Source organism: Mandrillus leucophaeus, unplaced genomic scaffold, assembly GCF_000951045.1.
Source record: "Mandrillus leucophaeus isolate KB7577 unplaced genomic scaffold, Mleu.le_1.0 Scaffold14, whole genome shotgun sequence".
Taxonomy (NCBI): Eukaryota; Metazoa; Chordata; class Mammalia; order Primates; family Cercopithecidae; genus Mandrillus; species Mandrillus leucophaeus.
Genome location: NW_012101365.1, coordinates 10,650,003 through 10,665,329, shown reverse-complemented (window position 1 = coordinate 10,665,329; position 15,327 = coordinate 10,650,003).

The window sequence follows — 15,327 nt, the reverse complement described above, 5'->3', positions numbered from 1 at the left end:
TATATACCCCATGCGGAGATCTTGAAACTCTGTGAATGAAGAATGCTTCTGACACAGGGAAAATAATTGGACAGACCTATTAAAGTTCTACCAAACTGTTACCCAAACTCTCCTAACATCCCTTGAAGCAGGAGAGAGAAGAAAAGGGACACAAACCTATAGTTGAAGGCTTTTTAGCCAAAGGCCTTCTCATACCCCAAAATAGGCCTAGTAATGATCCTATTCTTCCAGTAAAACAAAACAAAGCAAAACAAACAAACAAAAAAACAAAAACAAACAACCAAATGGATAAAGATGTTGATTAGTTCAAGATCTCAGAGCTATCAACAGAATTGTAATTCCTCCATTTCTGGTAATATCTAACCTAAATATCATCCTTAGGCCCCTTGCTTCACTATAGTAGACGTTTGTTCTGCCTTTTTTAGTCTGTCTTTAGTCGAAGACCAAAAAAATATTTTTGCCCTCCCCTGGGAAGGATGACAAAGTATTTGAGTAGTGATGCCCCAGTTATTCACTGAAATCACCTTCTATTTTTCCCAGGTCCCCAATTAAGACTTAAAAGATCTGAATTTTCCTTACGACTCTGATACAATATGCAGCTGATCTACTTTGCTCAGAGAACAAGAAAGCCTGTAAAAAGGATACCATTTACTTCCTCATATTTTAAATTGAAAAGGACATACAGTCCTAGAAGATAAAATTACACTTTTTGCCAAAACATCGTCCATTATTTAGGACCAGACCCACCTATGGAGGAAAAAACACAATCTCCTGATAGACTAAAGACCATCAAACTTATTCTAGACCCCTTGCTGAATGATATTTGAGAGAATTTCTAAGTTTAACTGGATATTGCAGAAGAGCGCCAAATTTTTTCTTAGATTTTCATACTTAATTATGAATTAAGTCCTCAGAAAGAGGCCTGCTCCTCTGGGAATGCAAATATGAAAAGGCCTTCTAAAATTTGAAGACAGTTCTTCAACAGCCTCCTTTCTTAGGCGTCCCTAACTACAAAAATCCCTTTGGTCTACTTGTGCATGAACAATCTGGACAAGTGCTGAGATTTTAATTCAACTGTATAGGAGTCACCACAAACTCACCACTTACTGTAGCCTCACCCTTGGTCCCATTACAAGAGCTTAAGCCCTTGTATATCTTAGGGCAATAGCTGCTGCAACCAAACTCATTCATGCCTCTGATGAACTAGTTTGAAGTTCCTTGCTTGACATCACAGTTTCTCACCCAGCACAGAATTACTACTGATTGAGAACACACTATGTTTCCCAGCCATCTGATTAACTACTTAAGAGATTCTGTCACTTTCTCCCTCTCCTATTACTATTTACCACCAAAACACTCTGAGTCCTGCCATTCTCCTGTCCCTAAAGGAAGCAAGGGAAATCTTATCATTCTCTAACCTCAGTTAGGGAGCTGTCTTTATTTTACTGAGGTGTGGAAGAGACTCTCAGCAAGAACTTGGTCCAAATATTATTTGTTAATGGATCACACTTAAATCAGAGGGTAGCAGTTATCAAGCAGGATATACTATCACTAATTTAAGCTCTTCTTTAGAACATAGTTCTCTACTTCAGGTCAAATAAACCTGGAGGGCAGAACTTATTGTATTTACTAGAGCATGTAAACTGGCCAAAGACCAAAATGTAAATATATGTATGATAACATGTATGCTGTTGGAGTAATACTTGACTTTAAGAGGCTTTGAAACAGAAGGTTTCTCATGTCCTCTGACATCCTCATTAAAAGTAGACAAGTTAAGGAACGTTTAGATACTACTACTTCCTAGTGAGTTAGCCATTATATAGGTTGAGGCCCATAGAAGAAGAACTGGATTTCATCCAGCTTCCACTCTCCATGGAGTTTATGTTTTAGTTATTATATGTCTATTTTCAGTATGTGTTGATGTTGAAGTATTTCCTTGCCAAAAAGCTACAGAACTTATAGTTGCTACAAAGCTGCTTGATTTTTTGTTTCCAACCTGGAGTATTCCAATTTGTATATATTAGGTTACTGAGACACACACTTTACAGGAACCGTTATAAAAGAATGCTGGAAGGAATTATCAAAGCTAAAGACTACACTGCTTTTTTCCATCCACATCTTTTGAAAAGGTACCCTTAAATTAAAAGTAACATAATTATAAAACCTTTTAATAATCCTTTTTCTCTCTTGACCAAAGGTATTTCTACTAGCCACTATGGCTGTATGATCCACTCTTGGAAACAATCAGTTGTTCCCTTATTAACTGGTGCCCAGTCATGAATTAATAGATTTCATCTTTAATCTAGATTCTGCCCTGTCGCATGAAGACATGGCAAAATACTGCAAGGGACTCATGTACTATGCCCATTTCTACTGCCAATATTTTAAGGACATTCTCTCACACATCTACCTAAGCAAAGTTTTCATGACTTGCAATGAGGAGATTTCATCTACTGTAAGAGACATAATAGAAAAACTGCACTCAAACCTCATTGGAAGGCACTTTAACAACAAATGCAGGAGTGGGACCCCTGGAAATTAATCCTTGGGTTTCTGTTTTACTATGAAAAAAGCAATACAGAATTCCATACAATTGGAAGGCTATTATATGTTAATATGGAACCTCAAACAGGAGTTTCAGAGATTCCCTAGAAGCAGGTGATCTTTGGAAGTAGTTGTCTGACCTGAGACCATGAGAACAATCTTATGACCTCAGATAATGGACAGCTTCCCTTTTAGACCAAGACCCCTGTGTAATTCCTGTTTTGTTTTTCATCTGCTTGCTTGTAAACACTTACCTTCTCACGTTCTATAGAGCCCTGATTGTTGTCCACCCATAATGGCTTCTTTTTTTATTTTAATTCCTCTTTATGATAATGATTAGGTTGGAACATTCTCATTCAAACTCATTCTTTGATTATTCCAAACCATAGCCCCGCCTTCAACTTTACCAACTTTTGGATATGCCATTAATCAATGGACCCCCATGATATCTTAGGGCAATTTCAGTCTCACCAAATAAGGCCATAAGGAACTACTGATTGCATTTCCATTTGTACCTACAAGGACAAATGTACTAAAATGAACCAACCTATAACTTTGCCAGTGTCCTTCTTTCCCCCAGAAAAGGAATACATTGTTACAATCTATTGATTGGAACTTAGGTAATATAAATTTGAATTCAGCAACTTTCTTAAGATGATTGGCGAAATTCTTGCCCCACTTGGAAGAGACTGATAAAGATAAAAATGTGTGACCAAGCTAAAGTAAAGCATTGATTCTGACCTCATGTCATAAACAACTAACTTTTTTCCTAAGTGTCCATGTGCCAGTATCATATACTTCCAGGACTTTCTGGTCATCTTTTCCTCAGACTAATATCTTCTGCACTTTAGAAATAATATTCTGAGGCTTGTCAGTACATAGAGATTCTAATTCTGTAAATCACCAGGGCTGGAAATTCTAACTCAGTTGATAGCTCCATCATAAATTCTTCATTTGGGGGAATTACTTACTCGTTGTTTGTGTGAGCAATGAAAGGAATATTCCCAGTGGTGAGACTCAAACAAATGGAAAATATTGAAAGAAACTTAGAACTAACTCAGCAGAAGTTATTAATTAATGTGCCCTTTCTGCTTTATATAGAGTACAGATCACTCTCAACTTGTTGGCGGGAGTGTTGATGGACAACGTCATGACTCTAAATTTCTTGTTGGCTAGTCAGGGTGGTGTTTGTATCATTGTTAATACTTCTTGTTTACTTAGATCCATGAAGCGGGCATAGTCAAGTAGGCTACACTACACCTTAAAGAAAAAGTGACTTGATGCTCTAAGATTGATCCTCATCATCTCTGGGATTCATTCCATTTACCTGAGTTAGGCAATTGGGGTTCCTGGGTTTAGCTATCTTAGTGGGACTATTACTTATCTTTGTTTTGGTCATAGTGGTTGTAATGCTAGTTTATTATATTCTATCCAGAGTCTTAAATGCTTTTGTGCAGCAGCTCTCTCATCAAATGATTGTCATGATGATACAGCAGTAAAAAGATCAAGAAGATCTTGTGATACAGTTGACTATGGAGACAAGCAGACAACCTCTCATCAGTGAAGCTCTGCATTTCTGGTCTTCCTTGCATTGACCAACCTCTTGCAAGTGAGAGAATGACTGAAAGGGGGGACTGAGGGACATTGTCTGGACAGTGACCAGATCATATATGGCAATAGAACACTGACCCCCAACCTCTCAGGCTATTGATCTAGGAAAGCAAATCACAACCTTTGCAACAATTAACCCCAAACAGTCAGAACTTCATCAATGACTGCCAGCTTTCCTATTTGTGGCTTTCACTTCTAATTCAGGACCAACCAGAGAAAACCAATATACTGCCTGTGTTAGTCTGTTTTCATACTGCTGATAAAGACATACCTAAGACTGGGTAATTTATATTAAAAAAATAAAAGAGGTTTAATGGACTCACAGTTCCACGTGACTGGGGAGGCCTCAGAATCATGGTGGAAGGAGAAAGGGGAAAGGCACATCTTACATGGCAGCAGGCAAGAGAGAACTTCTGTAGGGGAACTCTTCTTTATAAAACCATCAGATCTCATGAGACTTATTCACCATCATGAGAACAGCACAGGAAAGACCTGGCCCCATGATTCAATTACCTCCCACTGGGTCCCTCCCACAACAAATGGGAATTATGGGAGCTACAATTCAAGATGAGATTTGGGTGGGGACACAGCCAAATCATATCACTCCCTAAAAAAAAAAAAAATCACACAATATGTCCCATTTTTATAGCCTGTTTCCAGCTTCCCCATGCCAACAACTTCCAATTAGAGCATACCTGAAGACTCCCCCTTTTCTGTCTGTCTCTCTCTCTTTTTTAAAAATTAACTATAAAGCTTTCTTTGCCTCTTCTGCCTGGTTTTGAGCCTCTGTCAAATGGAAGTGATGGTGGCTGATTCCTTTGCTATAGTAAGCTTTGAATGAATAGCCTCTATTTTTCTCATTTTGGTGGTCTGTGTTTCTACAAGAAAAAAGTAAAATCCTCTTGAAATTGTATACAATGATTAAAAAGACTTAAAACTCAGAAAACCTCTACAACTATTCCATAGAAAAACTGAGTTATTATTAATATTCAATGAATGATTTTGCTTCATGGTGATATGTTAACAGTAAGGTCAGATAATTTCTTTTTAGCAGGGCTTTGTGAAAGAAGGGCCCTGGGGATCTGAAGGCAGAGATGTTTCTCTCTGAAATGTATGAAAAATAATCAAAGAAAGTCTGGAAAGAGAGGGGAGTGGGTTGCAGTGTATATGTCGTATACACTGCTCTGAACCCCACAGCACTAGCTACAGACTGAATAATTTCTTGACATTTGTACACAAAGCAAGCTGTACTGAGCTCATCCACAGGTGGTGTGCAATTCAGATTTGTTTCATCCAGTAATCTCTGAGATAAACTGTTGTGTTGAGTAAATAAGTGGTTATATCTTTGCCTGAGACACCAATGTCAAAATTTCACTTCTTGTATCTTGTTTATTTCTACGTTTTCAGGTAAAAAAATTTATTATAGTGATAAAAAGAAGATGTTGTACGATAAAGGATGTCATCTTTCAAGAGTCATTATGACAAATTATTAACACTACAGTCACTGTGTGAGGTAAGTTTGCAACTCCTCTAAGGTTGCATAGCTTGTAAGTGGCAGAGCCTGGATTTGAACGATGTTTAGTCTGAGCTGTTAACCATGCCACATAACATCGCCTCTACTGCCCAGTAGGGGGCACTCATTAGCTTGCCCTTCATTTGCCAAGTACCCTTGTGACCTTAGGCAAATTATTAAATTTTCTTAATTTTATGTTTTGAAAGCTGTAAATGTGTAGATTGGACTTGAGTAGCTTAGGTCAGGGGTCAGCAAACTTTTCTATAAAAAACCCGGTAGTAAATATTTTAGGCTTTGCAGACTATGTGATCTCTGTAACAGCCAAAGCAGTCATAGAAAATAGTAAACAAATGAGCATGTCTTTATTCAATAAAACTTTGCTGACCAGGTGCAGTGGCTCACGCCTGTAATCCTAGCACTTTAGGAGGCTGAGGTGGGTGGATCGCAGGGTCAGGAGTTCGAGACCAGCCTGGTCAATATGGTGAAACCTCTTCTCTACTAAAAATACAAAAATTAATTGGGCGTGGTGGCGGGCGCCTGTAGTCCCAGCTACTCTGGAGGTTGAAGCAGGAGAATCACTTGAACCTGGGAGGCGGAGGTTGCAGCAGTGAACTGAGATCACGCCACTATACTCCAGCTTGGGTGACAGAATAAGACTCCATCTCAAAAACAAAACAAAAAACAAAAAAACTTTGCTTATAAAAGCAGGTAGTGGGCGCATTTAGCTTGCTGGTTGTATTTGCCGACCCTTGGTTGACTTCTCTGTAAGTAAGCCTCTCTCTTCTTTGATAAGCAGGGAACAATGGAAGGAAATTAACATTGACTGAGCATGTGCTATGAACTAAGCATTGTACTCAAGACTTTTATAGTTATTTCATTTAATCCTCACAATTTAATCTCTATGCTATAGAAAAGAAAGTGGAGTTTCAGGAAGCCGAAATAGATTGTCCACAATCACACAGCTGGTGGGAAGTACAACCTTCTGACTCCAAAGTCTCTTTCTTCTCATCATAGCAGCTTCTCTTCTTTGCCATCCATATATATGCCTTTCCCAGCATCTCTGGCCACCCTTGCTTCTGACTTTCTATTAAGAATGTTGAGAAAGAAATAACGATAACAGCAGTTAAACTTTATGGATGGATATTATTCAGCCCTCATGATACATACATATATATATATATATATATATATAGTTATATCTCCATGAGAATCTCATAAAGCATATTTTCCCCATTTCATATATAGGGAACGTCAAGGTCACAAAATGGAAATTGGCAACTCTAGGAAAAGAACTCCCATTTCCTAACTCCTGATCCCTAACTAGGACTTTATTTCTAGTCAACGTTGTTTAATTAACACAGGAGAATATTTTCCTTTCTCTGAACCTCTCGAAGTACAGCTGCCAAGTCAATTCCGACCAACAGAAGTAGCTGAGACTGGATTAATGGTTTTGGGGGGAATATCAAATTCAATGCAACAAAATTCTGTTAAAGCAATATGGATTGGTGTCCAGGAAATATCAGAAACTCTTGTGCTTTGTCAACAACTTGGCTATTAGGTGGACAGCCACCTGGATTTCTCTTTAAGGAGTTCCCCACATGAAAAATGGCTCCTCAGAACATCTGACTCTTAGATTGACCAAAATTCTGGTCAGGAAGAAACCTCTGTCTTTGCTGACAATTTCCAAAATATAAACACAGAGACTTGAGGCTAGGAAATCTTTTCATTTTTTAAAGCTGTGTATTGAAAGAGAGAACCTGGGACTCTTCCCTGGTGACGCTACTGGAAACTTTTCAGTGCTTTTTTTTTGCAGCCCCATTAGAGCCAGTTTTCAGCTTGGATTTCAGGAGAGCTTCTGAGGAAGAATAAGCATGCCTATCTCCTAGTCTTCCCATTTGTGTCCTGGGCCTCTTATGGCTTTGGTCTGTAAGCAGCAGAGACTGGCTCAGGCTGATAAAGAAGAGAAGAAATTTATTAGATGGTATCGAGCAGCTCATGGAACAGTTGGAAAGCTGCAGAGCAGGTGTGAGGTGAGGGCTAGAGTGGAATGATCTGATGAGCAAAGTGTTCCCTGATCCTCCAGTATTGCTTGACTGTGTCAGGGTCTGACATTGCAACCTCAGACATTGAGGTGGGAGAAAGGGAGGATAGGAGAGGAGAGGGGAGGAGACGGAAGGGAAGGGTAAGAGAGGGGAAGGGAGAAGAGAGCAGAAAGGCAACGCAAGGAGAGAGATGTCTCCTTGTGTCCCTAAGACCTTGATTCAGTCCTGTGCCTTAGATGCAAATGAAACCAGGAAAGCAAGTATCTAGCATTCCTGCCTCTTTAAGGAGAACCAATTTTATCCTACAGTGAGACTCATACTGGGCAGCAACAAAAATGACTAATGTCCATGACAGTTTTCTGCCTCAAAGCATCATCCTTCACCAACCCTTGCTCTCCAAGGAACCCTCTAGCAACATCCTCTCTGGATACTGAATGCTGAACCCTTCCTTCTTGTCTTCTAAACCTCAGAACTTTCTCTCTTACAAGTACTTAATGGGTCATCCACAGAAGCCTGGCATCTCTGTTGCAGAAGCACCTGAATGTTCATCTAGGGCAATGTTTTGAATATGCTCCGAGGAGCCACAGGGCTTCCTCAGACACCCCATGGGAGTGAAGGCCCTTTCCTCCCTCCTCCCACCACACACAGCCTGCTGTGATTTGGAGCAGGTAAGTTTTGAACTGTTTTGCATATTGGGTTTTTGTTTTTTTGAAGACAGATTCCAAGGCTAAAAAAGTCTTATAGGTGTAGCCCATGCCCCTCTGTCATGTCTTGCTCATCTTTGTAACCCTGCACCTACCACAGGACCTGGTGCTACAGAGGTGCTTCATAAGTATTTATGAATGGAAACAAATGCATATTTTGTTCGTTCATCCATTCATCTACTCATTAGAGAATCACTTGTTCAACTCCTATTAGGTCGCAAGGACCATTTACCCATCACTTTCATTGACTGTCAGTCTTGGGTTAGCCAGTGTATATGACTAGAAACATCCTATTCCTCTCCCACTGCACTGTCTCTGTGCAACCCATGCTGAATCTCAGGCTGTGTCAGCCTGAGGGTTAAAAGTTGGGTCTTATTAATAGTAACAGGCATTATTATTATTCTTGGCTTTATTCTCAATCTGATATTGCACAGTTTCTCTAGTTTGGTGACCTTATTTCTCTTTGAGGCACGGTCTATTGTAAACTTTGTCTCTTACTAACACACAAGATAGAAGTGGTGGGAAGAGCCTTTGGCTGCAAAGATTATGGAGCTTTAATAGAATATATATCTGAAAGTGCTTTGAGGAAAGGAAACTGCTCTTCAAGGGTCAGAGGTTGTTATTAAGTAGGGCTGCCTGCCAGCCAACTGGGTACTTGTAAAAAATTTAGGATGCCAAGGAGAAGATACTCGCCAGAATAATTTATGCTGTTAATAAAAAAACACTTTGCATTCAAGTCTCAGTCAAACCTTAGTCTTCCCCATGGGGAAACCATTAGCTTGTTGGTAGTAACTTTATTTGGTACTACTATCATTGTGTCAGCTATGTGAGCTAGACCATGGCCCTTTGCTTCATTCAGCTAACATTTAATGAATACCTTTTAATGTTTTATTTGCCCATCCATCCATCCATCCATCCATCCATCCATCCATCCACCCATCCATCCATCCGTCCACTAATTCATTCAACAAATACTTACTCATTAAACAAATGCTTACTAAGTCCCCATATGTGCTAAGGATTATAAATACATGAAAAGTCAAGAATCCTTGCTGTATCTATGTATCTATCTATCTATCTATCTATCTATCTATCTATCTATCTATCAATCATCTATGTATCTATCTAGTTTGTGTGTGTGTGAGATAGAAATTGCTTTCAGATAGTAGATGAGGTCATCTTCTCAAGACGTTCTATTAGAAAAATTATAATAGTGTCTGAGAAGGAGAAGACATTTTTTTCATGCATGATATTTAAGCAGCTTTAATTGTCTGGTAGCTTTTACAATGCTCTACTGATTCCTGAGTCGTCATATGCTGTGTAAGCCTCATTAAAGGCTATATAAACCCCTTTTGAGCTTTCTCACAGCTAGGTAATTATGCCTTGATTGATGGAAAAGTAAGCACACCTTGATTGCTTATGTAATTTTGAATTAATTGCATTCCTTCCAGATTTGTGCGTTATTGAAAAAGATGCTTATAGACTGATTCTAATTAATGTATAACTTTATGATATTCATAGAAGCTTTAAACACTTAAGATATTACAGCTCCCCAGGTTCAATTCATTCATTCATTCATTCATTCATTCGTTCGTTTGTTCAACAAATATTTATGGAAGTTTTAATATGTAGAAGGTGCTTTGGGAGTGGGTGTGGTAATGTAGTGAATGCATAACACTTGGTACCTACTTCCTAAGGTGGCAATGAAAGGTGTACAAATAACCACGAGGTGAAATGGTGATAAATCTGGTCTGGTTTTCTGTTGTCATCTTCACATGTATCAGTCCATGTGATTTTTTTAAAGAAAATAAAAAACCACTTTGAGGAAATTTCATGTAGGGAATTGGTTACATGGCTGATGGAAAAGAGGAGAAGTCAGTGAGGGCTGGTAAGACCACAGCAGAAAGTCCCTGCTTCCTGTAGTCCAGACTAAAAGGAGAGAGTGTTTCTGAAGCCCTAGGGCAGAGGTCACCAGAGAAGGCTGGACCATGGCAGACCTGGCAGATGGGAGCTGGAGTCATGGCAGTGATGCAATGATATGGCTCTTAAGCATAGAGACCAAATGAGGGATGCTTTGGCCTCCCCCTTCCTTTTGCCCTCTAGTCTTCTCTAGCCCCTGTGGTAAACAGAGGAGAAAGGCAATGAATGGGTCTGAAGGCAAACTGGCCCAAGACTTGCAGAGAACTCTAAGACTGATGATGGCCTCATGCACATTACACTTGAATGTAGAGAAAGTATTTATATCATACAGAAGCCACGCACAAAGCCTGCTGTTGCCTAAGGGAACCTCAGTCTGTGTGTACCTGTGTGTGTGTGTCTGGCATGCACACTGGGGGCTGGGGTGGAAGTAGGATGCGGTAGACCACATGATTGGAAGAAAAGGGAGATTCCTCCCAAGCAATGGATGAAATGGAGATGCTCAGTAGTAAGCTGTTGGACATCAAGGTAAGATATTTGGAAAGAGAGAAAAAGGATTGAATTTCACTTTTTAATTGAGCTGAGGTGAGGATCCAATGATTTAGAGAGTGTAAAAATATATCCTCCCTGGGAAGTATTTAGGAGCTGTTTAATTCATTAACCAATTAATTCAACAAGCATCTATTAAAAACTACGAACTGCAGACCAGGTGCAGGGTTACATCCTAGTGAAAACATGATGAGCAAAAACAGACTTGCATCTGGCCTTATAGATTTTACAGCCTAGTGGCTGAGAAAAATATTTATTTTCAATGTGAATAAGTACTAACTGTGATAACTGCAATAAAGGAAGAATGTGGGGAGCTAAATGGTATATTGTAGGGGATCCTGGTTTAGCCTGGGCTCAGGGAAGGCTTCCCAGAGGAAGAGGCAAATCAACTGCAATTTTTAAATATCACAGGAGTAGGACTAAAAAATAGGAAGAAGGGAAGTGGGGAAGAGTGTTTCGGGCATAGAGAGGAGCCGTGCAAAGGCCCTGGGGTGGGAACGAACATTCCAGTGGGACAGGCTGTGGTGGGAAGGAGAATCTTTAAGTGGAGTTTTTTCAACAGTTTAAGCAACTATAGTTGAGGGGACTCACATATGAAACTTTTCAGTAACCTTCCAACCCTAAAATTATATGATTTACAGCATTTAATTGCTTGCTGATGCTGAGTTCAATCCAATGAAATATGCTTTGAGAGAGAAAAGGACAGCATGAGTTGGGGTGCTTAGGTGAATAGAATGTAACACACCAACAAGTCGAGTAACCATATATGACAGTATATGATTAAGTGCTACAATGATGAGCCCGTATGACTGGGAAGATTGGAGGTCAGGGAAGAAAGTGGAGTAGGATGGGGCTTCCCGTTGTCATGTCTCCTGACCAGACAGCTGGAATTCTCCACTCTGTGGGAGGAGATCTGACTGAAAAGAAATCTTGGCAGCCAGTGGCAATCTGTATACCAGCTGTCAGCTGTGCAACTATCAGGAAGGAGCAGGGACACTGTGGGTACCATGGCTGCTTTGGGCTAGGTGCTTTATATGTATTGTCTCAGTCTTCAAACCGACTGTATGAAATAGTAAGATTCCCATTTTACAGACAAGGAAACCAAGATTTGGATGACATGTGATTTAGATGACATACCCACAGTCATACAGTAAGATAGTGGCTGACCTGGGGTCAGAACCCAGTTCTGTCTGGCTCTGGACTCAGTGCTTCACCACAGCCCTAGGCTGTATTAAACTGTAGTTTGTGTGACTTTGTGTTTGTGTGCATTCTTGCTTTATTTCATTATCATTATCATCATTAAAAACATATGCATGTACTATAGCATGTGTTCTTAATGATGGAGGGAGAGTATAAATGAGGCAGGAAGGTAAAGTTTTAAAAAATCTGTTATACATCAAGCAATACGCCTGCCAATTACATAGAATATTTCACTTAATGTTTACCACCAACTTCGTGCTATATATTATTCTCTCTATTTTACAGATGAGGAACATGAGTTAAGTATCAAGTGTGAGATCTTTCATCAATCAGGGGAACAGAGCTGAGATTAGATTCTAGGTATAATTGAGTCCAAATTCCATGTTCTTTCCCAGTTCATCGCATTAGTCTCTGGAACCCTTTAAGTCAGTGTTTGTATCCTGCACAGTGTTGTGGGCCTTCCAGTGTCTAGTAAATATTTGTTCATTTGTTACTCATTTAATAAATAGTATTTGTGTACTCATTTTATGCTGGACACTGTAGAAAGCACAGAGAATGGAAAGGAATTCTTTTAATTACTTTTTTGAGTTACGAAAACAGTGTGGCATTTAATTGTTCTCATACTGTCTTTGATTTTACTCAATGAATATTAGAACTTAAAGAGACCTTAAAGACCATGTAGTCAGTGTTTCCACACTAAAAAAAAGTTTTTGTAATCAAGATGCGAAAGTTCCCAATAAAATACTAGCTTACAGAATCTGGCAGCATATTAGACAATACTATACCATGAAGAAGATGAGTTATTTCAGGAATATAAGGATGAATCAATATAGGGACAAATATTAATAAAAGTCTGCATATTAATAGATCTAATGACAAAATCTCTATAATCATTCTCCAGAGATAATGAAACTTAACTAATGCAACATCACAAATGTCTTATGTACATACAAACTATATATATTACATGTACTTATAGGTGCAATCACATACGCACAATCATGCACTATATAGCAATGTTTTGGTCAACAACGGACTGTATATATGACAGTCCACATATAAGATAGTGCTCACGGCTGGCCGCGGTGGCTCACGCCTGTAATCCCAGCATTTTGGGAGGCCGAGGCGGGCGGATCATGAGGTCAGGATATCGAGACCATTCTGGCAAACACGGTGAAACCCCGTCTCTACTAAAAATACAAAAAATTAGCCGGGCAAGGTGGTGGGCGCCTGTAGTCCCAGCTACTCGGGAGGCTGAGGCAGGAGAATGGTGTAAACCCGGGAGGCGGAGCTTGCAGTGAGCCGAGATCGCGCACTCCAGCCTGGGGCACAGAGCGAGACCCCGTTTCAAAAAAAAAAAGATAGTGCTCACATAAGAATATAATACGATATTTTAGCTTTACCCTTTCTATGTTTACATGTGGGATTTTAAAAATTTTTAATTTTTTAGTTTTTATTTTTGTAGAGAGAGTGTCTTGCTGGTCTTGAACTCCTAGACTAAAGTAATCCACCTGCCTCAGCCTCCAAAAGTGCTGGGATTATAGCTGTGTGCTACCATGTCCAGCCTAGGTATGTTTAGATACACAAATACTCATTGCTGTGTCACAATTGCCTATAGTATTTCATACAGTAATGTGTCACACCAGTATGTAGCTTATGAACAATAGCTATAGGTGTGTAGTAGCCTACACTAAGTTTGTGTAAGTACACTCTATGATGTTCTCACAATAATGAAATTGCCTAAGGGTGCATCTTAGAACACATCTTTGTCATTAAGTGACACCTACATGAATGTATGTGTGCATATCTATATGTGTTTAACACATACACAACATATTTGTGAAATTGCACAAAAGAAGAGCTGAACAAATAGAAAGCATATACAAAGTTGTTGGATAGGAAGACTCAACCGAATAAAGATATAATTTTCCCTTGCATTAATTTATAAATTGAATATAATTTTAATAAAAATACACAAAAGCTTTACAAAATTTTTCTTATGGAAAAAGAAATACAAAAGAATAGTCAGAAAACACAAAAATAGAAGAGTAATAAGGTAGCACTTGTTTTAGGAAGTATTAAAACATATAATAAACCTTTACTAAAATAATGAGATATTGGCTGATAAGTAAAACCAATGGAACAGAATAAAAAATCTAAATATATATGGAATTAAAACATATAGGAAAATGGGTGTATAATAAAGTTGGCAGGTCAAATCAGTGGTGTGTTGAAATTGGGCGACAGACTAGTCTGTAATAGTAATAGATGGGTAACTATTTGGAAAAAAAAATTGGATTCACAGTCACACTGTACACCAAGATGAGTTCCAAATGAATCAACTATTTAAAAGTTAAAAAATTAAATCGTAAAGGTGGTAGAAGAAAATATGTGAGGATTATTTTATTGCCCAGGAATGAGAAACATCTATTCAATATTATACAAAATGCAATAACTGGACTAGAAAAATCTGATAAATCCAACTTTATGTATTTAAAGTATTTGCATGCAAAAGTACTATAAACAGAGTCAAAAGACAAATGATCCAATGCAAAATATGTGCAACTTATCACAGATAATATCTTTAATATATAAATAGCTTCTATAAATCAATATGGAAAAGATAATCAACCCATTAGAAAAATGGGCAAAGGATATGCATAGATAGGCCAGATAAAAGGAAAATTCAAAACTAGAGATTCTTATAAAAGCAAAAAATTCAAACATTTGATGCTTTGTGTTGCCAAGACTGTGTGGAAACACTCATATGCTGCGGGTGGGAGGTAAATTAGTACAATTTAAACAGTATCAAACAAAATTACAAATGCATCTATTCTTTGATCCTACAATTCCAATTCTAGGAAATTACACTATCAGTACATTTTCCTGTGTGAAAAATGACACATGTAACATTATTCTTCACAGCAAAAGATTACCTAAATATTCATCAACAGAGGACTGGTTAAATGGAATTATGCAGCTGAAGTTTTTTAGGAACTGTTATAGGAAGATCTCCAAGTTGCATTTTTAGTGAAAAATCAAGATGTAAAACAGTGTATATGTTATGGAAGGAAAATGGAAAAAACATAAATACTTATATTTGCTTCTATATTTATTAAAAACATCTTTGAAGGGGCACTTGAAGAATTAATAATAGCAGTGAATTTTTTTTTTTTTTTTTTTTTCCTTTCTGATGTTCTATATTTGCTGTGTGGGGGAATTAAATGGGAGAAATATTTTTTCATTT